Below are 23,457 nucleotides of genomic sequence, written 5' to 3' on the forward strand. Positions count from 1 at the left end.
TTTTCTTTGAATTCAAAATGTGATGTGATGCATTAGATTCCATACTTGTTTTCTCATGCTAAGATTTTCAAATAAAGGTCTGTCTCACTGTAATTCAGTACACCAAGATGCAACAATAACAACTATGCAAGTGAAATACCATAGTGGATGTCTGTTGTAGTACTGCCGTCTGAGCGCTTAAGGGCATTGGTATTTTGTTTCATAGTCTAATGATACACCATGCTTCTACCTGGTTGCATTCCAAGGAAATGCCTCGGCATTCTGAGACATTTTTAATTGGTTTTGGTTGCCTGTGCCTACTGATTGCAAAAACAGACTGCCTGTAATATCACCTAGGCCCAGCAGTTGTAATTACAAATTAATTAACTGACAATGAAACGCAACAAAGAGGCAGAAATGCTGCTTGGTTGGTGCCAAGTAATGCGCACGAGAGCACCTTAATCTGAATGCCTTTGTGTAAGAATAAACTCCATATAAACACACAACATGCAAGTGATGACTGTACAAAAAAAATGGCATTTGCTTGTTTTTACTGTACTTATGCTTGACACATTTGTAAATATCTTGTCTTTTGCTTGGTTGGATCATTTTTATGCTGCATTCCTCATTTTAGTTTTAAGTAAAAGTTAAAAATAAGGCAGTCCTCCCAATAATTACTTGAGTAAGAGTACATAAGTAATGAGAGAAAATAACGACCCTATTTTCCGGACTATAACCTTGATATATAGGCCACACCCACTCTATTTAAAAAAATAATAATAATGAAAAAACATATATGTCGCAACTATCTATGTTGAAAAAATTGATATTTACTGCAGAAAATTTTTGAACTATAAATGTACATGTATGTACCTGAACAGATTCTTTCCTAAAAGTGTCTTTGAAAACAGCAGCAACTTTGCTGATTAAAACAGAACAGAACCAAGGGAATATAAAGTACTTCTCTTCATTTCACTGCCCGCTGTCCCTCCAGTTTTTCAGTTAACGTCCACCCCGCCTATTGAACTCCTCCACCTCCAGTCACATCCTGTTAATGGCAATTGTATTGTATTGTATTGTAATTCTGGTTAGAGCGCCCTTGCGGTGGAAGAAAAATTCACAGAATAACCGCACTTTATATAAGTCGCATGGTTCAAAACCTAGGAAAAAAGTAACCGCTTATAGTCTGGAAAATATGGTACTTTTTAATGAGCATCAATGTCAAATAGCTAAAAACTAATAATTTCAATAAAGCAAATGCAGGCACAAGAAATGCCCTTAAACTAACTTTGTTTGGACTTGTGAAATAGGCTCATCAGGCAGACATTGAGAAATATATAATGTGATTAAAATCAACTTGGATTGGTGCATTCATACTCATTGATAAACAACGTGGACATCTATTTGAGTACTCAAAAACAATGTGAGAGCTTTGTCTTCAGTGCTGTGCATACACTTCAGATTCTTTTTTCTTGCTGCTCCTTTTGAATGCGCTCAACCCTTCTACAGCTTAGAGTAGAGAGCTCCAATGGGTCGAATGAACTTCAATTTGCATTTACATCCTGTGGCTGGCCTGCTGGTTTTGTTCCCCAGAACATAACATATTGTAAAATGCAGACCGGGCTAGCTTCTAAATTTAAAGTGGAGTTCTTGTAAGTAATACTTCTAATTCTCAACATCTTTTCTGTCTTAATTTTAAATGTTGTGCAGTTGTAACACAATTGACTTTTTATAGTAGGGCAGGAAAAGAGGTGACACACAAAGGCATTGCAATTGATGAAGAGCAAGCAGCATTGCCTTGGACCATCCAGAAGTACTGCGACTGTTACAAATGGGAGGTGCTATTCAGGCTTCAGCAATGGCACGGGGAAGTTCAGGAGGATTCAATGTTATGTATAATGTAAACATATTTTTGCTATACTGTCAGCATATATTAATATCCAAACAACCACACTGACATTTTTTCATATTAGGCTGACGAACCATCAATGACCCCACCAAGGCCATATCCCAGTGTGCTGGCAGCTCTCTACGTATTCATGAAACAGAGAGTCTCTTATTTCCCAGCATGGACATCAGAAAAAGTCCTGCTATATATACAGAGCTATGTGACGGACCGGTCCGCCTATGATGGGCGCCCAATTTGTAGGCAATAAACGATTGACGGAAAACTTAAGAAAATAGTCTTACTAAGATAAGATAAGATAAGATAAGAATCTCTTTATTGATCCCACAGTGGGGAAATTTTCATTGTTACAGTAGCAAAGATATAGGTCACACAGGGGCGGCGGCATAATGTGGCCATTAATGTATAACATTGACGGCAAACATTTAGGATCAAACCTATGTAGATATACGCAGTAACGTGTATATACACATGTATATACACACCAACCTACATTTACATAAAAAATATGAGGAACACTCATTTCGGCCTGTACATAGTACAGAGGAAAAAATACTCTAAGTGACAGTGCTGCAGTGCTGTAGTGAAATGTAAGGAACAGCATTGGATAAAAATAAAACTAGACTAACAGTAGTGGGGAATGTTGAGTATTGCACGGTATTACAGTAGTGGGGAATATTGGGTATTGCACGATATGAGCTCAGGTGCAGGACTGCAAAATTGCACTAATGTCCGCCAGTTTGTAGAGACTACACAATGTTCTTGTTAAAGAGTCTGACAGCAGCAGGCAGGAAGGAACGGCGGAATCTCTCCTTTGCACGGCGAGGGTGTAACAGTCTGTCACTGAAGGTGCTGTGGAGTGCTGTTAGGGTGCCCTGGAGGGGGTGGTCCGGGTTGTCCAGCATTGATGACAGCTTGGCCAACATCCTCCTGTCCCCCACCGAGTCCACAGAGTCCAGGGAGCAGCCCAGGACAGAGCCGGCCCTCTTGACCAGTTTGTCCAGCCGCTTCTTGTCCCGGGCCGAGACGCCGCCTGCCCAGGTGACCACTTCCTGGAAGATGACCGATGCAACCACCGAGTCATAAAAGTTCCTGAGGAGTGTCCCCTGAACCCCAAAAGACCTCAGTCTCCTGAGTAGGAATTGTCTGCTCTGACTCTTCCTATAGAGGGCGTCTGTGTTGTCGCACCAGTCCAGTTTATTGTTCAGATGAACACCCAGGTACTTGTAAGTTGAGATTCTCTCAACATCTGTTCCCCGGATATTCACTGGTGCAGGTGCAGAGTGATGGCGCCTACCGCAATCCACCACCATTTCTTTGGATTTCCCCGCATTGATCAGGAGGCGGTTCTGCTGGCACCAGTCCACAAAACCCTGAGTAAGTTCTCTGTACTCCCGATCATCTCCGCCTGTGATGAGGCCGACAATCGCAGAATCGTCAGAGAACTTCTGCAGGTGACAGGTAGGGGTGTTGTAGTTGAAGTCCGAGGTGTAGAGGGTGAACAGGAAGGGAGCCAAGACAGTTCCCTGTGGGGCCCCCGTACTGCAGAGGAGCACGTCAGACACACAGTCCTGTGTCCTCACATACTGTGGCCGGTTTGTGAGGTAGTCCTGGATCCATGTGGTGAGGTGGTGCGCCACCCCCGCCCGCTTCAGCTTGTCTCCCAGTAGGGTGGGCTGGATGGTGTTGAAAGCACTGGAGAAATCAAAGAACATGATCCTCACAGTGCTCCCCGCCTTCTCCAGGTGGGAGAGTGAAGTGTGGAGGAGGTAGATGATGGCATCATCCACACTGATACCAGGCTGATATGCGAACTGGAGTGGGTCCATTGAGGAGCTCACCAGGGGGCGCAGGTGGACAAGGACCAGTCTCTCCAGGGTCTTCATCAGGTGAGACGTCAGTGCCACTGGTCTGAAGCTGTTGAGCTCCTTCGGGTGGGGGGTCTTTGGCACCGGGACCAGGCAGGATGTTTTCCATAGCTGGGGGACCCTGCCCAGCTTCAGGCTCAGGTTGAACATGTGCTGGACAATTCCACACAGCTGGTCTGCGCAGGATTTGAGGAGCTGGGGGCCGATGCCATCTGGACCCGCTGCCTTCCTCGCCTTTATCTTCTTCAGCTGGTTCCTCACCTGAGATGTTGTGAAGGCCAAGGCTGGACAGGAGGGAGTGGTGGCTATCTGGTGTAGCTGGGAGCTGGAGACTGTGGAGAAAAGAGGGGAGGGGGTGACACGCCCAGCAGGAGGAGTAGGCGGAGGCTGCAGCAGGAGAGACTGAGTGGAGGCAGGCATCTGATCGAACCTATTGAAAAAGAGATTCAGCTCATTTGCCCACTGCAGGTCCCCCCCAGTCCGGGTCTTGGGTTGTCCGTGGCCTGAGATGGTCTTCAGGCCCCTCCAGACTCCCCTGGCGTTATTCTGCAGCAGCTGCTCCTCCATCCTCTTCCTGTAGGACCTTTTCCCCTCTCTGATCCTCCTCCTCAGCTGGCGCTGCACTGTCCTCCGCTCCTCTATGTTGCCTGACGCAAAAGCCCTCCTCTTCTCCTTCAGGAGAGCTTTTATGTCTGGTGTGATCCAGGGTTTGTTGTTGGAGAAACACCTTACTGTCGGGTGGGTATGGTGTTCTCCATGCAGAAATTTATATAGTCTATAACAGTGTCCGTTAGACTACTAATGTCTTCCCCGTGAGCATCGCTGAATACTTCCCACACAGTTGTGCTGAAGCAGTCCTTTAAGGCCTCCTCGGCCTCTCCAGACCATCTCTGAACCGTGCGGGTCACAGCTGGCTGCCTGCGGACCAGGGGTTTGTACACAGACTGGAGAGCCACCAGGTTGTGATCAGCTTTGCCCAGCGGGGGGAGGGGCAGTGATGTGTATGCCTCCTTGGTGTTGGCATAGAAAAGGTCCAGTGTTTTATTGTCTCTGGTGTGGCAGGTGACATACTGTGTGAATGAAGGCAGAGAGGAGGAAGGGGAGGCATGATTGAAGTCACCAGAGATGAGTATCAGGGCATTTGGGTGCTGTGTTTGTAGCCTGCTCACTGCTGCAGTCAAGACATCACAGGCTGTGTCGCCGCTGGCAGCTGGTGGGACGTAGACGGTCACCGCGATCACATGACTAAACTCTCGCGGGATGTAGAATGGCCTCATGCCAACAGCTAGCAGCTCAATATCCCTGCTGCAAAGCTGCCCCTTAATCGTGATGTGCCCAGGATTACACCATTTATCGTTCACAAACACAGCCAGCCCTCCTCCTTTCCTCTTTCCACTCTCCAGCGTCCTGTCCGCGCGTATGATTTGGAAGCCGTCCAATTCTACGACCGCGTTCGGCGTTAGCGTTGTTAGCCACGACTCGGTGAATAGCATCATGCTAGCCTCCCGGAAGTCCCTCTCGTGCCGGGTAAGCGCCGCTAGCTCGTCCATCTTGTTGGGGAGGGGTCTAACATTCCCCATGATAACAGACGGGAGGACGGGATGGAATCGTCTCCTCCTTTCCCGGCGTTTAACCCCCGCACGAGAACCCCGTCTCTTCCTCCTCAGCTCACGGGGGATATCGGGTCTTGCCCCGGGAGCCGGCGCATGGTTAGCACGGAGTGCTAACAGCTGATTCCGGCTGTAAACAATGGGGGCTCGGCTCCGAGCCAAGTCGCCGGACACGATCGCGCAAAAAATAGCCATCAGCAGCAGCAAGAATACCGCAGTTTGGGTGTCCATTGCTACACAAGTTACGACTATCAATTATACGAAAAAGGTATGAGGTAGAGTAATATTAAAGAACAAAAACACTCGAAAAGGCTCACCGATGAGCCGGAGCTACTGTAGCGGGCTGCCACTCGCGCGGCGCCGGAAACGAATGCTAAGCAGTCAGAAACCAATTTTTTCCCCATCTATATAATTGTCTATTTTCGCGCCCCCCTCCTGAGAACACACTGAATACTGCCGTGTACTTTTCTGCCTGATAAAAACACAAAGCTGGGCGGAAGCAGTCGCATAATTGCCTTATACATGAAGGTGTGCCAGTGAATGAGCCTTGGGGGTCGCCAAAGCAGGCCATCCAACCCAAGAGTACAACTCGCAATGGTGTGTCAGACTTTACAATTTGGAATGAACCTCAGGGATGCGTGGTAAACAGTATCAATTTGGTGGTGACACTGTGCAGAAGCATGCATGTATAAATGATCACCTTAGTCTATAAAATAGGTAAAAAAGTAGCAGCGGCATGATGCATTTTTACATTAAAAGAAAAACACAGCTTGTTTCTAAAATAAAAACTCAGCTTCATCCTTAGCTTTTTTTTTTTTTTTTTTTTTACAAGCCACAGTACACATGATTTGAAATTGAGAGATTTGTCGATTAATACGCCCAGGTATTTGTAACAACAGTGTACAACCTCAATCTCCTTTCCATCAAGAGTTGTGAAAACACTACAGGAATATGTGGCTGGTAAAAAAAAAACATAAGTTTGGTCTTAGCTGAGATGATAAAATATCATTGGTGTATTAAAAAAAATCCTTCATCTGAACACTTACGAGAGATGCATGGATTTTATCCGGTGCTGACAAATTCGATATGGTCTATAATTGTTTAAAATACTACGGCACCCCCTTTCAGAAATGGGAGAACAAAAGCAGACTGCCAAATTTGGGGGAATTTCTTTAGTGACTACTGTAAGGTTCAAAATATATGCAAGTGTCTCTGCTATAAAATCAGCAGCTAGCTTTAAGAAGTCAGGATTTAGCAAGTCTGACCCTGTAGGTTTTTTAGGATCTAGATTTTTTTAAGGCCTTAAGAACATCTTGCACCGAAAAGGGCACAAAACTGAATGACTGTCCAGTATATGATATTACATTGGTATTGATAGTAGTTTTAGAGAGTGTAGAGTGAGATGGACGAAACGCCGTTCCAGAAGAAGCAAAATGCTTGTTACAGCAATTCATTAACTCCATTTTAGCAACAGAATCACTCATCAAAAGAGAGTAATGTTGGAGAGTTGTTGCTGACAGAACAAGATTTGATAGCTCTCCAAAACTTCTTTGGGTCATTTACATTTTTTGTGGTGACTGGTAAGTAATACTTGATTTGGCCTTTTTGATGAACGAGGAGCATTTGTTTCTTAGTGCTCTAAAAGCAGTCAAATCAGTAGAAGAACCTGTAGCTTCTGAATAGCTTCTGTGAGTTCATGAGATACCAAACATTTAAAACCAGAAAACGTTTAAGGCAGGGAAAGTCTCTGGGAAGTACTTATGATAAATTTAAATTCTGTGTCACCTGTTACGGAGGTAGCATGCATTGATAAACATCAGTAGACCATGTGGGTCCATGCACAAAGTCCAATGAGCAAAACATATTGTTAGATGTACTTACCCAAGGGTAATAATTTTCTCCTAAATACCAGGTACACAGTGTAGGAAATAGAAATACTAGATATGCCATTGTCCATCATCCAGCTGTTTTACATTTTCAGACTGCAGCTTGTGGAAGGGCTGGTTGAGGCTCAGGCTATACCGGTGGCCCAGACTGCCACGGGTAGGAGGCCCAGTCGAGGCTGGCAAAGATCCAGTCTGCAGTATGTGGAAGGCCAGGCCGAGTTCAATCAGGGTCCAGACTTCAGCTGAGGTCCAAGATGTAGTGGGCGAAAGGCCAGGCCAAAGTCTGCAGTGGTCCAGGCTGTAACCGGTGAAAGGTCCAGCTCAAGGCCAACAAAGGCACTGGTACCAGTAGGCAGACTTGGAGGCCAGTTTGCAGTGATCCAGGCTGTAGCAGGTGGGAAGAAAGGGAAGGTCAGGCCTAGGTTAGCTCAGGCTCGCAAGTGCTAGGCTGTAACAGATAGAAGGGCAGGGCTGAGGCCAGCAGAGGCCCAGACTGCAATAGGTGGATGGTGGTAGGCTAGGCTGAAGCTAGCTTTGGCAGAGCGTGCAAGGGCCTGACTGTACTGGGTGGAAGGCCCTTAAGTTGTAAAACAAACCAAAACAACAACATAAAAGCAGTTGGGAAGCTACTTTTTTGGGAGGGAATTGGAAGTTTGCCTTCTTCAGTCAACTCTTTGAAGCAACACTGTGTCAAATGCCAGTTTTTGTTGATTATGGCGGTGCCATGTGGACAAAAGCGGTAGTGTTTTGACAAAAATCAACCACATTTCCCATGCATGCCAGCGTATACTGTCGTGAAATCCTGAGCCGTCCTTATAGCGAAAGGAGGAAGTGAGTATGCCGTAAAGAAAATCAGGACATTTGTATTTTTTTGTGTGCCAGGGTTGACCCCATCCTCCTCAAAGTTGCTTTGTGCCAGTAAAAACGATACAGACCCCTCCAAGGCATGAAATCCCATTCAACTACTGTACTTGTAAGTCAGTGTTTCATCAAAAGAGTTGGGAAAAAATTTATTAAGGTCAATTTCTTGCCCAGTGCTGCTTCAACTTGAGAAAAATCTAAATAATAATGAAAAAATAAAGCACTAAAATAGATGTGAATTAAGAACACAGACAAACATGGGACACTGCTGGCAGCCATGTTAGATTCACTTCACACTCTTCACACTCCTCTAATGACTAATCATTCATTTAAATCTACTCGATAGCAACACCAACTGAATAAATTCTGGACTGGATGGGAGGTCCTACCACAAAGTCTCTCTGTTGAAATCATCAAGGGCTGATAAACCACAGTCTTCACATGTTTTGAGACCTTGCATGTACCAGGGCATTACAAGGATTATGCATCTTTTAAATATGACATCCTGGCCTGTATTTTCACTTGCCATACAGGATTTGGTCTTCTGTGAGAAGTATAAACTAAATTTAAACTGCACTTTAGCCAAACAATTGTGCTAACCTTGCGGGAAAAATACATCAATCCCTGGGGATTAGAGATAATAATGTTGGATCTGAAAGAGACAAAAAGTCAAATAAGACATACTACAACTAAGACAAAATGAGTAATGAAAAATGAATTTACCGAATCAGTTTATGATTTGTATCTATGTGCATCATAGACCAGGGTCCTGGAACTGAGTAGAGCTGTCGAGCTACACATTCGACGTGGAACATTCGGTTAATGACACAAGTGGTGTCAACGGTGCATGGAGGCTCTACTGCACCCTAAGTAATCTGGCAGGAGTGCCTTCATCATTCGATACGCAGAGTTAGGCTGCCTTGACTGAATCTCTCTCACACACTGATCTAACTCGTCATCTGTCATAGTGCTGTAGAGTGCCTTTACAGAGAGCTCAAACTCAGCCATGCGCCTGTACACTGTTCGTCTGGACATATAGCCCCAAGACCTTTGCTCTACATGCAACAGGCAGGTTACGTCCCAGACGTTTGCTAAAATAGTCTCTGATATGCTCATCCGTTGTCGCCCGGCTGGTCCTTGTTCAAACTGGACTATTGCAACGTGTTGCTCCCTTTTTTCTCGTTTTCAAAATTGATGAGATTGTGTAGCTGTGTCGGTGCATATAAAATAGCTAGTTTGTTTGGTGTGTCCCGCAACATCGTAAAGTCGAAGCCGTTGTCGGGGGGGCGTGTTCAGCCAATTCAACATGGAGGATCGGGTCAGGACGAATGATCACTGTGATTGGCTGTTAGCTAGCGAATAAGGGCACTGGACCAGAACGGGAAGTGACGACTGAGGACAATCGAAGCTTATCCTCAAGTACTAAATCAACTTTGCTTCTTTTTCACATCTCTATGGACATAATGGCTGGCTGGAATGCAAAAAAAAAAAAAAAAAAAGGCCGTCATGATTCGACATTGTTGTGAAAGGCTACGCCGATCGAGTGACGCAAGGCAAGCTCTGTGAAGCTATTGAGACGCAGGTGGTTATACAAGGTGGGATTTATTTTTATACTTATACTTTATACAGAAACCATTCGTGATTGTTTAGTAATTATACTAACTCCGATGGCATGGAGGGGGGAGGGGTGTACTATTTCTCACGCATGAGCAAAAGGTCCGGAGTAGTTGGCGTCTCCGTTGGCTTTTGCAGTGTGTTTTTTGGTCATTTTCCGGTCCAACGTGCCAACTCCTAGGCCGACGCGACAGTTGGCTTCATCGGATTGGTGTGTAGAGGCCTTAAGATGTCCAGGTCCAGAGGCATGCATCCCAGAAAATGCTACAATCAAAAGCAGAGTCTCTCTAAAAGATTATGACGCAGTTGTTCCCATGAGAGAAAACTAAAATAAAAAAAATACCAATAGAAAAGCAAATTTATGATAGTATCTATTGTTTGGAAAGTGCATTTGGAAATAATTGCTTCAGATCTTGAAAACTCTATTTTCTCTACCTATTAAAAATAATGCACAATAACTCCATAATTGGACGGTGTTATGAAAGGACAGACTTTCCTGCTGCTAACGTCTGACTGTCCCTCACTCACATCCCGAGGACAGGATTAAGTCTCCTGGACATAGCCTGTTATTATTATTTTGTTCTGTGAGATTTTCCTCTCTTCATTTACTTGTATAACCGTCTTATTTTTATTCTGGTTGGTAGCTGTGTGAAATCGGATGTCTTTTCTCTTGTGCGCCCGCTCCTATATGGATATGAAAATGAATATGAAGCTAATAGGCAGTATGAAAGCTGTACTACTGAGAAAACGGTCATGCGAAAAGCTAAGAAGTGGTAACGTTGAAATAATTTCATTGTCCGCTGGTGGCTACAGTTGTCTTCAACAGCTGTTTAAGAAGCAATACAAGGGATAAATCGTCAGAAATTATACAGGTTTCATTGAATAAGTTGTGGATTTCAGCATCAAACATCAAACACCCTTGGCCTATATTTAGGAAACGCCATACACAAGACAACTGTAGTTTTTAATGTTTACAATAGTAATAATGAATGCGAATCTGGGCCACTGCAGGACTGTATTTACAGTTTTCAGAAGGCACATCTTGACAGCTAAGAATATAACGCTACTGTCAGGAATTGTACCCATCTATTAAATATGAAAGGAGGCTTAAAATAACAGGAAATGTCGGTTCTGATAAGAAATGTCACCAGTCCTAAAATGCGTGTTTCTCCTCTATGATAGGCTTGTTGCATGTTGCATATGCGCGTCCAATTACATTGACCGATCAAATAATTATTTTAAAAAGTCATTTATATTAAGGAAGAAAAACTCCTCTTTTTTAAGTGTCAACCATTTAAAGTGCAGAGTGAAAGAGGGCAGAGTTGAGACAAGATGAGTTGATAGAGTGCAGTGGAAAAGGGACGTCCAACAGTGTATGTGATCACTAAGTGTTGACTGTACATGAAATTAAATTATAATTACATTGAAATGCAATTAGATGATGCACCAGAGTAATATTTGTGATGTTAAGTCAGTTACAGAAAAGTATCTCTTATTAATGCTGGCTATTGACCCTTTTCACTCATCACATGCATGTTTGCATCCTGTATTGTCATTCAAGCACGTAATTAATCACTATGGCAGAGGGCGTTGACTTGTGGCAAGGCGCAGCTGCTGCAGACTTGATAAATCACCGTCACACTAAAACATACCCTGTACGAAAGGGCTTTGGACAAACATAACTGAGATCAAGGAGGAGCTTGACCTAACTTCACATACAGAAACTCCAGGTTCAAGTCAGTGTTGTTAAACTGGTCTTACATTTAAATGTCTCAGAATTATTTTCAATTAGACACATTTCATTAGGCATTATCATTGTGGTTGTTTGGTGCACGCAAGGTTTCGGATGACAGCCTGTTCACACTGATGTGGACCTTGGAGTTCACCTTTAATTTCTTTGTCGGTTGTTCTGGGCTCTCTTGCCATTTGTACTATCAGTCTTTTCAATTTGTCATCAATTTTCATCCTGCGATCATGTCAATGGAGATTGGCTATAGTCTTGGTGGAGTTTACATTTCTGAATAATACAGTATGTCGGTAGTCACAGGAACATGAAGTTGCTTGGAGATGGTTTCAAAGCCTTTACATTTAATGTGCTTGTCTATAATTTTCTTTCTAATCTTCTGAGACAAGTCTCTCATTCTCGTTCTATAGTCCATGTTCACTGACTGCTTAAATGTTTGTATACATCTGTGATGCTAATTAGAGGAGGCACCATAATTTTTGTCCAGGCCTCTTTTATGAATTTTTTTTTTTGTATATTTAGGTTGATCCACAATTCAAAAACAATGTTTGACTTTCATTGGTTAATTTCTTTATTTTTATTATTACTTAGTCATTTATGTAAATGCTATGGCTTTTTCTTTCATTATGATAGTGGTGCCAACAATTGATGTCTACATATGTATTATAGAAGCCAAGTATGGGTCAAATGGTTTGTGTGTACTACTTGTCATGAACACTGTGTGGCGCTGTCACTAAGTGTATATAAGGAGAGAAAAAGTGACGTCAGAGCTTGGACGTGGATGGTAACGATTGCACTTCTGCACTTTCTCCTTCGAGTCTACCTCACCTGCGCGTTGCGTTTTTACTTTTTTTATTTTTGGAGACTATTTTTTATCTTATTTTTAATTATTTATTTATTTTTTAATTGTTGTAAATCTCTGGGTCGCTTGATCTCGCGGACTAGCATACAGCTAGCTTCGACGGTGCTAGTGTATTAAAATGCCTTCAGACGACAGCGACGAACACAATGGCCTGCTGGAGAAGGCAAATAAAACAATCGCTGACCTAGGAAGGGATATTCGTCGTCTCACAGAGGAGCTCCATGAGAAGGAATCGGTCATCTCTTGCTTCGCGACCCGTTTCCCCGAACTATCCGCGGTGGTCATGAGGAGGCACGCTCGTGAAATCCTGTCGGCGACAATGACGGCTGAGGCGGCTGGCCACTCGGACACGGCGAGGTGGGATCCGATTGCCTGCCCGGGGCCATCCTGCTCGACACCGCTGCAGAATGAGACCTGGGTCGAGGTGGTGTCCCGCGGCCGGAGGGCCGGGGAGCCACCCCAGCGCCCCCAACTGGTCCTGGGGGGTCGGTTCGCCGCCCTGGCGAGTGAGTCTCCTGTTCCCATCACTGCACTACAGCAGTCGGAGACACCGGCTGCTGCGTCCGACGCTGGGGCTGTGCTCCCCGGGGCTCCCTCGGATTCCCCGCCACCCACGGCGACGACCTCGGCCGGGAACCCCATGTTGGGCGGGTCCGTCGGTGACCCGGCCGTCCACTCACGCGTCGCGCTGCTCCGGGACGCGGTGTCCCGGTACACGAGTGGTCGACATCACCAGCATCATCGGCGACACTCACCGGTGTCATCCACCGTCATCACTCGGCCTCGGCGGAGCCATCCTGGACAGTGGAGTCGTGAATCTCCCGCCGGTGGTGAGTCCCTTGGCGTTCCCTCCTCACGTCACCCACCGACCACCGTTATAATTGGCGACAGCACCATTAGACGTACTCACTATCCCGGCTCCGTCACCCGCTGTTTTCCCGGAGCAAAAGTCATGGACATAGTTAACATCCTGCCGGGTGTTCTTGACTCTCTGCCATCATCCATAACCCGGCTCATCGTTCACGTAGGGACAAACGAGACAATACGCCGACAGTCTGAGCAGACGAAGAGAGACTTTCACGCCCTCTTTGCCCTGTTAAGAACCTGCGGTCTGTCGGTCTGGGTGAGTGGCATTTTGCCGGCATTGTCTCGCGGAGTCGAGCGCTTCAGCCGCCTTTTAAGCTTGAACACGTGGCTCCTACGCACTTGTGGCCACCTTGACTTTGCTTTTATTGACCATTTTAACCTATTCTGGAATCGCCCGTCTTTTTACCAGCCGGATGGTGTTCATCCGAACTCTCTTGGTAGCAAGATTTTAGCCGCTAACATCCACCATGTCGCAACCAATTCCACTCCCAGCTGACTCTTGTTTACCAATCATATTTCTTCTTCTACTCATAAACGCTGCAATGACAATGTCACTACCATCACCTACAGGCCAATACCAGCTGCTCACAGTACCACCACCCTCACTAGCTCCCCCTGCAGGCCCTCATTATCATTACCACTATCGGACAACTTTCCCATTGAAACCATCACCGGCAGACGCTTCCCTTGCACACACAAACAACGTGGTTTTAACAGTGGTAATCTAGTATATGTCAATACTGCTCATTCATACTACCATGAGCGCACGTCCAGCACAGCATTAATCTGGCCGTGCTGAACGTGCGCTCCCTTTTAAACAAAACTTTTATCATAAACGACCTGATTTTAGACAATAATTTACATGGTATACTTTTGTCTGAGACATGGCTTGGGACAGATGCTCCAGTTGCTCTCACCGAGGCTTGCCCACCGAATTTAAACTTTTTATTTTCTACAAGGGATGGCAAAAGAGGAGGCGGGACTGCATCAATTTTTATTAATACTCTTTTATCAAAGGAGATCATTTTTAGCAGCTATTTATCGTTTGAATACCATGCCTTTGTTTTTAGCAGTCCCCCTATTCTCTGCATTACCGTTTATAGACCTCCCCATCATTCCACTTCTTTTATTACAGAATTTTCAGAATTCTTATCCATTTTATATTCCAGTTATAACAGGATTTTAATAACTGGCGATTTTAATATACACATGGACAACATCTTGGACCCACTACCCAGAGATTTTTTAAACCTTTTAAACTGCTTGGATTTTAAACAGCACGTCTTGCAGCCAACTCACAACAGAGGACACACCCTGGATTTGGTTAAAACCTATGGCTTGTCTGCTGGTGTGTCCTCTGTTGTTGACTTGGCAGTGTCAGACCACTACTGTGTCTATTTTAACATCGCCAGTTTTAATCATCTAGCAGTCCCGGTGAGAACAGTGAAGAAACGCTACCTATCTTCTGAGGTGGCTGCAAATTTTATCGAGATCTTAAAAAGCACTCCTGCTGACATTTTACCTGCACCCTGTGATCTTATTGTTGACAATTTTAACCTACATCTTAAATCATCATTAGATTCAGTAGCTCCACTTTTAATCAAAACAACAAAAACAAAGACTGTACCCCCGTGGAGAAACAATGCTATCAAAACATCAAAGAGAAATGCAGGAGTGCATAGAGGAGGTGGAGAAAAAGTAAACTTACAGTACACTATGAAATTTTATGCGAACTGAAATCCTACAATAAAACAGTCAAACTGGCAAGATCTTCCTATTTCTCAAACCTCATTACAGTCAATAAAAACAACCCCAGAGTTCTCTTCTCCACCTTTTGAACTTTTAACTAGTTCTGATTTTAATAAGTCCCCACAGAGACCAACAGACGCTCTCTGTGAGGACTTTGCAGACCACTTCAGAAGTAAAATCGATGACATAAGATCCAGTCTTTTAGCCCGTCAAAACACAAGTTTTAATAAACCTGGACAATCATATTTACATGAGGAAACACTGGAAAGTTTTGCCCTGGTTGATGCAAGTACACTTGTTCGAGTTTTCTCCCAGGTTAACCCAACAACCTGCCTTTTGGATCCAATTCCCACATTTCTTTTTAAGACATTTTATGGATTTTTTGAGGAACAAATTTTAAATATAGTCAATTGCTCTCTTCAGACGGGCGTCTTCCCCGCTGCCTTTAAAACGGCGGTGGTGAAGCCCCTTCTGAAGAAGTGAAATTCTGACCCGAGCGTTTTTAATAATTACAGACCTGTATCCAACTTACCGTTTTTAAGTAAGATTTTAGAAAAACTGGTTTTCATCCAGTTGAATCATTTTTTAAATACAAATAATATTTTGGAGAAATATCAATCTGGTTTTAGGATGAACCACAGTACGGAGACTGCTCTTTTAAGGATTTTAAATGATATTAGGTGCACTGCAGACGTGAGAAAACTCACAGTCTTGGTGCTACTGGATCTTAGCGCTGCTTTTGATACAGTAGATCACCAAATTTTATTAAATAGACTTAAAAATCTAGTGGGCATCTCTGGTACTGTTTTTAACTGGTTTTATTCCTATCTCACAGACCGATATTTCTTTGTAAGTATGGATACTTGTTCCTCCAAAACCCATGAAATTAAATGTGGGGTTTCCCAAGGTTCGATTTTAGGCCCCCTACTTTTTAATCTTTATATGCTTCCCCTCGGGGATGTCATCAGGGGACATCAGCTTTCACAGCTATGCTGATGACACGCAGCTGTATATTGCCGTGTCTCCTGATGACACAGAACCCATTGATACCCTTTTAAATTGCATTTTAGATATCAAGTCATGGATGGCAGATAATTTCCTACAGCTCAATCAGGACAAAACTGAGGTTTTAGTTATCGGTCCCGAAGGTCAGAGAGAGAAGCTTTTACCAAAACTACACATTTTTAATCCCTCACATTGTGTGAAGAACCTTGGCGTCAGTTTTGACTCTGAGCTCAGTTTTATTCCTCATATTAAAAATGTAACCAAGATTGGTTTTTATCACCTTAAGAATATCGCCGGAGTCCGCCCGTTTCTCTCTCAGGCTAACACGGAAGTGCTGATGCATGCTTTTATTTCCTGTCGTTTAGATTACTGTAATGCCCTGCTCTCTGGCCTCCCGAAAAAGAGCATTTCACCACTGCAACTACTGCAGAATTCAGCCGCTCGGGTGCTGACGAGAACCAGAGGGCGGGAGCACATTATGCCAGTTTTGAAATTGCTGCATTGGCTCCCTGTGTGTTTCAGGATCGATTTTAAGGTACTTTTATTAGTTTATAAATGTGTTAATGGTCTTGGGCCATCTTATTTATCTGATTTGCTTTTATCATACCAACCCTCGCGGATGCTGAGGTCCTCTGGCGCCGGCCTTTTATTTATTCCAAGGGTGAGGACCAAAATGCATGGCGAGGCTGCATTCAGCCATTTTGGTCCTCACCTTTGGAATAGCCTGCCAGAGGACGTCAGGTCTGCAGAGACTGTTGATATTTTTAAGAGGAAGCTCAAGACACACCTTTTTAATTTGGCTTTCAACAACTTTAAAATAATTTATCTTTTCTTTTGATTGAAGATTATTTTTTTCTATCTTATCTTACTGATTCTAGTTCTTAGACTATACTACTGGTCTGTCTTTTAGTTTTGTTGCTCTCTGCCGTTGTCAGCTTTTAGCTCCAGTGTTTCCTCATGGGGGAGCCTCCGCTTTGAGGGAGGGGTGACTGCCCTTCCCGCGGGGGCTGTCATCGCAGGGACTCCTTGGGTCTGGGTGGCCGGCGGCCTCTACACTTTGTATGGGGTCCGCCTGTCTAATCCGGGCCTCTATGGTGGTGGCACCCCTGTGGCCGTGGGCTGTCACTCCCCTCGGCGCGGAGAGCTCCCCTTGGGTACCCTTTCCTCATATGGTTTCTCTGTGCCTTGTCATGTCTTTTTAACACATTTTATCAGGTTGTGCACTTTGTGTGGGTGTGTGTGAATGATTTCTGATGTACTAATGGATATCTGTCTTGGGTTTGTTGGGAGGGAGAGCATGAACGGATTTTATTTATTTATTTATTTATTTATTTATTTTTAATTTAAATTTTTTTTCTAATTATCTATGTTTTGCTTTGAATGTTTTAAAGCACTTTGAGTTGCATTTTTATGTATAAAAGTGCTATATAAATAAAGTGTGATTGATTGAAAGAAACAGTGTACAGGTGATGACTGGGAACGGCATACAGGTTTTTGACCGCTTCGTGCGTTATGTTCATCAACGCTATGTGTTTTTTGGAGATTTTAATCTTTGGAAAGTGACAAATAAACTACGTATTTTAGTAAATGACTTATGGACTCTATTGATGGGCGCAATCAGACATCAGGCAAACAAGCTGCCAGCGCGTCAGACCAACCCGAACCGGCAACATTTAATTAGCCTAGTATTAGACTGGCTAGTACATGTATGATAAAACTTTGTTGTCCAATTCAAGTGTCTTTCTGCTGTGATTTGTCCAAATTATAGTTTGGCACGGGAAAACCAGAAAGCAGCATAATACAATAGTCAAGGCCAAGGCCGGCTTGTCCATTCGGCAATGGAGGCAAATACCAACGGTGGCTTCCAAGGACGTCACAGAATCAGAAAAAAAATAATTAAAAGTTTTAATACTGTGAAATTATAACATTAGTTATTTCTATCAACTCTTAAAATGAAAAAGCAAACACAGATCATATATAAAGAACTGCTCAATAATTGGGACTCAAATCGGCCCCTATTAATATTACTACAAATGGCAATAGACCATTTTCAAATTCCTCACCATCAAAGGCTATCCACACATTATTGACTCAAAACAACAGCAGACATATGTGTGTGGCTGTGAAGATTAGATTTTTTTTAGCGTGGAGTTGTTAGTTTCAAACAATAACAAAAACATGCCTAGCCGTTGTGTTTTTACGGGTATCCAGTTTGAGTAAAAAAGGAGTTACATTTTTTTTCTCAATTCCAAGAGGAAACATTTCAAAAACACCGGAGAAGCCTGTGGCTGCAAGCTATTAAACACACAGACTGGACCGAGGACTATCAGGCATGCAAGTGTTTGCAGTGCTCATTTAATATTTGATAAGTTATGGTGAACATTTGGTTTAACGTAACATTTATGTCTTGAAATGTAAAGTAAGCGGTTCAGAATTGTGAAATAATGGCAAGGTGTTTGCCAGAGTTGGGCACTTCACCCTATTTTGCCGGTCTGTCCTCCGTCCTCAATCCGTGACCTGGTCACCCATTCGCCCTCATTTGTCTGTCCTTATTCGTGAAAATAATCGTCCTCCGACCAAGTCCTTCATCGTCCTTGTAACATATTTCCGTATCACAGAAGAGAACAGTGGTCTTGGTTTTAAAAGAACCCAACACAATGCGTCAGTCGGTACTTGACCCGGTTCAGGAAGATTAAAGGGACGGATGAAAACCCACTTCCATCCTTGCTTGGTAAAGCCTTTTTAAAAGACTTCTCATCCCCCGTCCGTTCATCCTCAAAATGGGCGTCCATCCGAGACGGATGAACCATTCCGTCCCTAGAATGCCAATCTCTGGTGTTTGCTACCAGTGCTGACTAGTAATTAATAATCACATTCAGGTATGAGCTTCGGTACATACTAGCTACGTGTAACTTAAGATCTTAATTCGTCAGCATTGTTGTTTGTGATGTTTACCTTAGCCGTTTCCCCCTGCCATCCTAGAACACCTCAGCAAGTTAAAATTAGCCCTACAATGCGGTCCACCGACATAATTGTCCCATTAATTTGATGCAATTCTCAGTTCCCTTTTCTATAATACAACAAGCGGAAAAACAAACTAGCAGACTGGCTACATTACTCACCCTGCCATACATGTACAGTAAGCTGTGAGGATGTACAATAGTTCTCCTTTCTGTTGACAATGATTCAAGCAGGACTCGCAGTTTTCTCTCTACTGTAAACACTAGGTTTTTCTGCTAAATTAAGATGAATATCTACCTGCCTACCATTCTATAATTGTGTAAGGATTGGAAAGTTGATTTCCATCTGGCGACGTTCTCCAATTTTCACGATCTTTTACAGTTAGTCGGATTGTGTACATATTAATGAACCCTGCCGTGCTCTCTACTTAAACAATGCGCACACATCCTCACTACATAATCTGTGTTTACAAACTGAAAATGGGTCCATAGATAAGCAATTTTCAGTGTTACTTTGTTTTTCAAAGAAACGTTTAAATTATCTTTTGTGCGCACAGAAAACCTGGCAACCTCAGCCACCACTATGCTATGATGCAGAGTGCTTAGGCCACCTCATGTAACACGTATCATGGAGGAAATCTCAAGAGATGGACATTTGGATTCAAGGTTTGTTTTTATTAAAATCGGGAAAAAGAGAATGCAACTTAAAGTAGCGACTCAACAACTATGATGTTTACCTTTATCTGTCACTCTGAAACTACGGACACGGGTAAACTACTTTAACTTCACAATGTAGCGCACTAATAGCTGGTCAAACATGAACTAATCGTCATGTCAGTTATGTACTGAATTGATAAGACAAATATATTACTTCTGGAATATATTACCATTATTTTTGAAAGGTACTGATCATGTAAAGTTTTGTGACATTTAACTTCCTTCCCTGTCAACGTAGATCAACCTTAAGCTTCTTGTTGGTCGTCACTGGCTATCAGCGGCTGTCGTAGCACCAGAAATGACTCAAACCGTGCAATATGATGATTTAATTTCATGGAGCGCTTTGAGCTACCACATCCATATGCACCTGCACGGGAGACGTTCTTTTCTGCTGCTACCTCTTCATCAATGCCGCTGCAGCAGCGGACGAAGAGAAGAAGAAAATATTTATGTCGAGGCAAAACAAGCAGGAGGGAAACAAATTATGCTCGTATTTCGTTTCGTGATTTGTGTTGAATAAACACATAATGAAAGATCAGTTAAAAGCAAATTTTTGATTTTCAATTTCCAATTCTTAAACGAAAAACATGAGATAGCCGTCCCATTTATTGGCGATAGCAACACTGCCTCCTAGTGGACAGAGGAGTGATGGCCTTTCAACGCATGTGAATGTTGAGAACTGCTTGAAACGACGTGACATTTGTGTCAAAAATAAATGAGCATGCTCGCTGATACACAAAGGCACATTTGACACATCACAAACATATTTGAATATTTACAAATAAGCCATGATAAATGCACATTAAAAAAAACACATGAAAATCACAAATATATTTGTGGATATGAAAAACATTTGAAAATTGCAAATATTTTTGTGGCTCTGGAAAAACGTGTGAAAATCAAGAATGGATTTGTGTGAATAATTTGGAGACAAATTTCTCCCCATAAGAAAGCGCATCCCATAGGAAGAGCGGCTGCTGATGTGATTTCAGAGAGCGAACAGCAACAAGCCAACCAGCAGGAAATGCGTCCCCAGTACTTCCTGGAAGGCTGTCGGCACCGATATTTGGCTTTTTGACAGCATCTGCCTTTTTTAAAACCCTGCGGGCTGATAATAAATCAATTTAAAACTGTGGAAATCAAAACAAAGATATGTGAAAGTTGAACATTTCTGTCATTTAGAACTTTTAATTTACTGTAGAAAACTACATGGAGCTATTGTTTAAATTTTCATTGATCCTTTTTGTCATGCTGACAATCCCGGGTGCTCCCTGAAGTTTTTGTTAGAATTTTATAACAGAGATGTATATTGTCAAAAATTTCTTGAAATAATAATTAAAAAAAAAAAAAATCAACATGATGCAAACCTGAAACATTGTTAAATAAACATGCTTAAAGACGTTGCAACAAGACAGCCAAACGTTTTTTCTTTCGATTTTAATATTGTATCTTAATATTGGCTCCAAATATCGGTTATCGGCCTCCTTGATGACTAATAATCGATATCAGCCCTGAAAAAAGCATATTGGTCTATCTCTAGTACATACCGTAGATAGTATTTTCCATGGAAAATGTAAATGTAGGTATTTTGTTTTCCACATCATGGAAAATCACAAATAAGGAATTTCTTTTTTTACATATAACTGGATAGGTTCCAAAAAATACTATGAATCACTGTAATTGAGATTTCCCTATGCTTGTTGGTGTCATTTTATTGCTGTCTTTGGTTGGTGAAGCATTTGCATTTTAGCTCAAGTTAGCCAAACACCACCAGAGTTCACTTGCAAGCGACCCACCTCCTCAAGTGGTCTCCGTTACCTGTTTGGTTCGCACCGGGGTTCGGATAATAGCGTTCACACTAGACAGGGCAATCTCACCAGAGTTTGATTTCATCGAGCCAAATGTGTCAAGTGTGAACACGGTCATAGAATCATTCACAGACTCAGATATGTATGTTTCTGGAGGTCCCAGATCTCAATCCTGAATGCTGACAGAGACATACATTATTGTATATTGTTACAAATTAAACTGTTACGTATAGGGAAACCGGTAACGGTGTTGAATAATGCTCAGTAATATCAAGGATAAAATCCTTGCCGCATTGAATGTGCTAATAAATTGGATGCCTGAACAAAAATCAAACTGGAATGGCACAAAAAGACCTGCTTAACTAAATGCAAAGAGGGAATATAGCTGAGCATAATTCCTCTGGTTTTTAGCAAAGAAATGTGCATCTCTCTTTCATTAGGCACATGCAGCACACTGGAGGAAGGCAAATTGGGCCGAACTAATTACAATTTAAACGAAACCATAATTGGACATTTTGCGCTTGTCATACGATGAGAGACAGATGGGTATGTAATTACATTACAAGTCTGACATCACTGCAGTGAATTACATGGCAACTCCCCATGCCCTTCATGGAGTGCTGCAGAAAAGTGGCCCAAATTCAAAAACAATTTAGTGATGATTTCCGTAATCAGTCACGCCTGACACTGGGATACTTCATCATACAAATCAGGATAAATCACCACACTTATCAACAGCATGTTAATTTCATTTCAAGCAAACTTAGCAAAATTAGATGAAAAATGGAAAGGTGTACATTATTGAATAAACTCGATCACATGGGAACATACTAAATGTACATAGATATATAATAAATTGTTTATTGTATTTTTTTTTTTATTGAATACCCCTGTACTGCATACTACTTCATTAGGCCTGATGACACGGCAGAAAATATCAAACACACATTCAATGACCTGTTTTTGACAGCGCAGACTTTTGTTGTAGAATTATTCCCATCTTCTCACATATTTGCAAGTGTAGCTACTGGTGATAAATTTTTTCTCTCTATTTAAACACTACTTTTTTCTACGTATTATTGCTAAATTGAAATATGATAACATTAATTGTCACGTGTAATAAAATGATGACATTTATCCATCACAAATGTAACACGTTACACACACATTTACATTCAATATTTGATGTAAATATAAACAGCTGACCAGTCAGCTGCTCGTTTGAGAAACTAAGTCACTAAGAATCCGAATCATCTTTAGAACATTCCTGGTGCTGCTGTCATCATCATGGTCATCATTGTTCATCACATTCAGGCTGGGTTTCTGGAGGATTCTCCTCTGGTTCTTCCCTCTCTACAGATGCTGCAGACCAACAAACCATGTTTGCCTGCTTTTATGTGGGTCCCATTTTAGATGAAACTTTACAACAATCTTGGGTCAAAAGACAGATGTATTGTTGCAGATGTGTTGTGAGTAGGGACGTTCAATTCCACTTTTTTCAGACCGATACCACTACAAGTAGGCCCTATTCAATTTGAGTAGTCACCTATACCACTTGTACCTTTGATACATACAATTTACTGAAAAACAAATGTCAAATAACTCAAAAGAAAGACCTATAAATCCCAATACAGCAGGTTTCCTTAAAATTGCATGAAATTAATGACAATGTTCTATTTGTTTGCTTTTTTCCATTTGTTCATCAAGAAATATAGAACACACAATAAAATGAATTTAAATAAATAAATAAAATGAAACAAATAATCCAGTGGCCATAAAAAAAACAACACTGAGTCATTAATGCCAATGCAATAGCCTTAGTGAACTTTTATTTTGAAGTTGGCGTAACGGCTAACTTGACTTCTGTTTTTGACATATCTACAGTTTTAACGCTTGCTACCAACACCAACACAACAAAATCATATTCAGTCGCTAATTTAGGACACGAACAAATCGCTGGTTTATTACACTGTCATTGTATGATACGGCACAAGTCTCAGACGTTAGTGGCTAGCAGCTGT

General features: G+C 42.5%; 1 long non-coding RNA gene across 1 annotated transcript in view; it reads right to left on the reverse strand.

Moving 5' to 3' along the window:
• Positions 1-7,115: 7,115 nt before the first annotated feature.
• The window catches only part of LOC147132618 (uncharacterized), a 385,135-nt gene continuing 368,793 nt past the window's right edge, over positions 7,116-23,457 (reverse strand). The window contains exon 2 of the long non-coding RNA XR_015082162.1: positions 7,116-7,634. This is a non-coding gene — a long non-coding RNA (uncharacterized LOC147132618). The remainder of the gene's footprint in view (positions 7,635-23,457) is intronic.

Source organism: Filicampus tigris, chromosome 18 (genome assembly GCF_054856515.1).
Source record: "Filicampus tigris isolate MCC_2025a chromosome 18, RoL_Ftig_1.0, whole genome shotgun sequence".
NCBI classification, from domain to species: Eukaryota; Metazoa; Chordata; class Actinopteri; order Syngnathiformes; family Syngnathidae; genus Filicampus; species Filicampus tigris.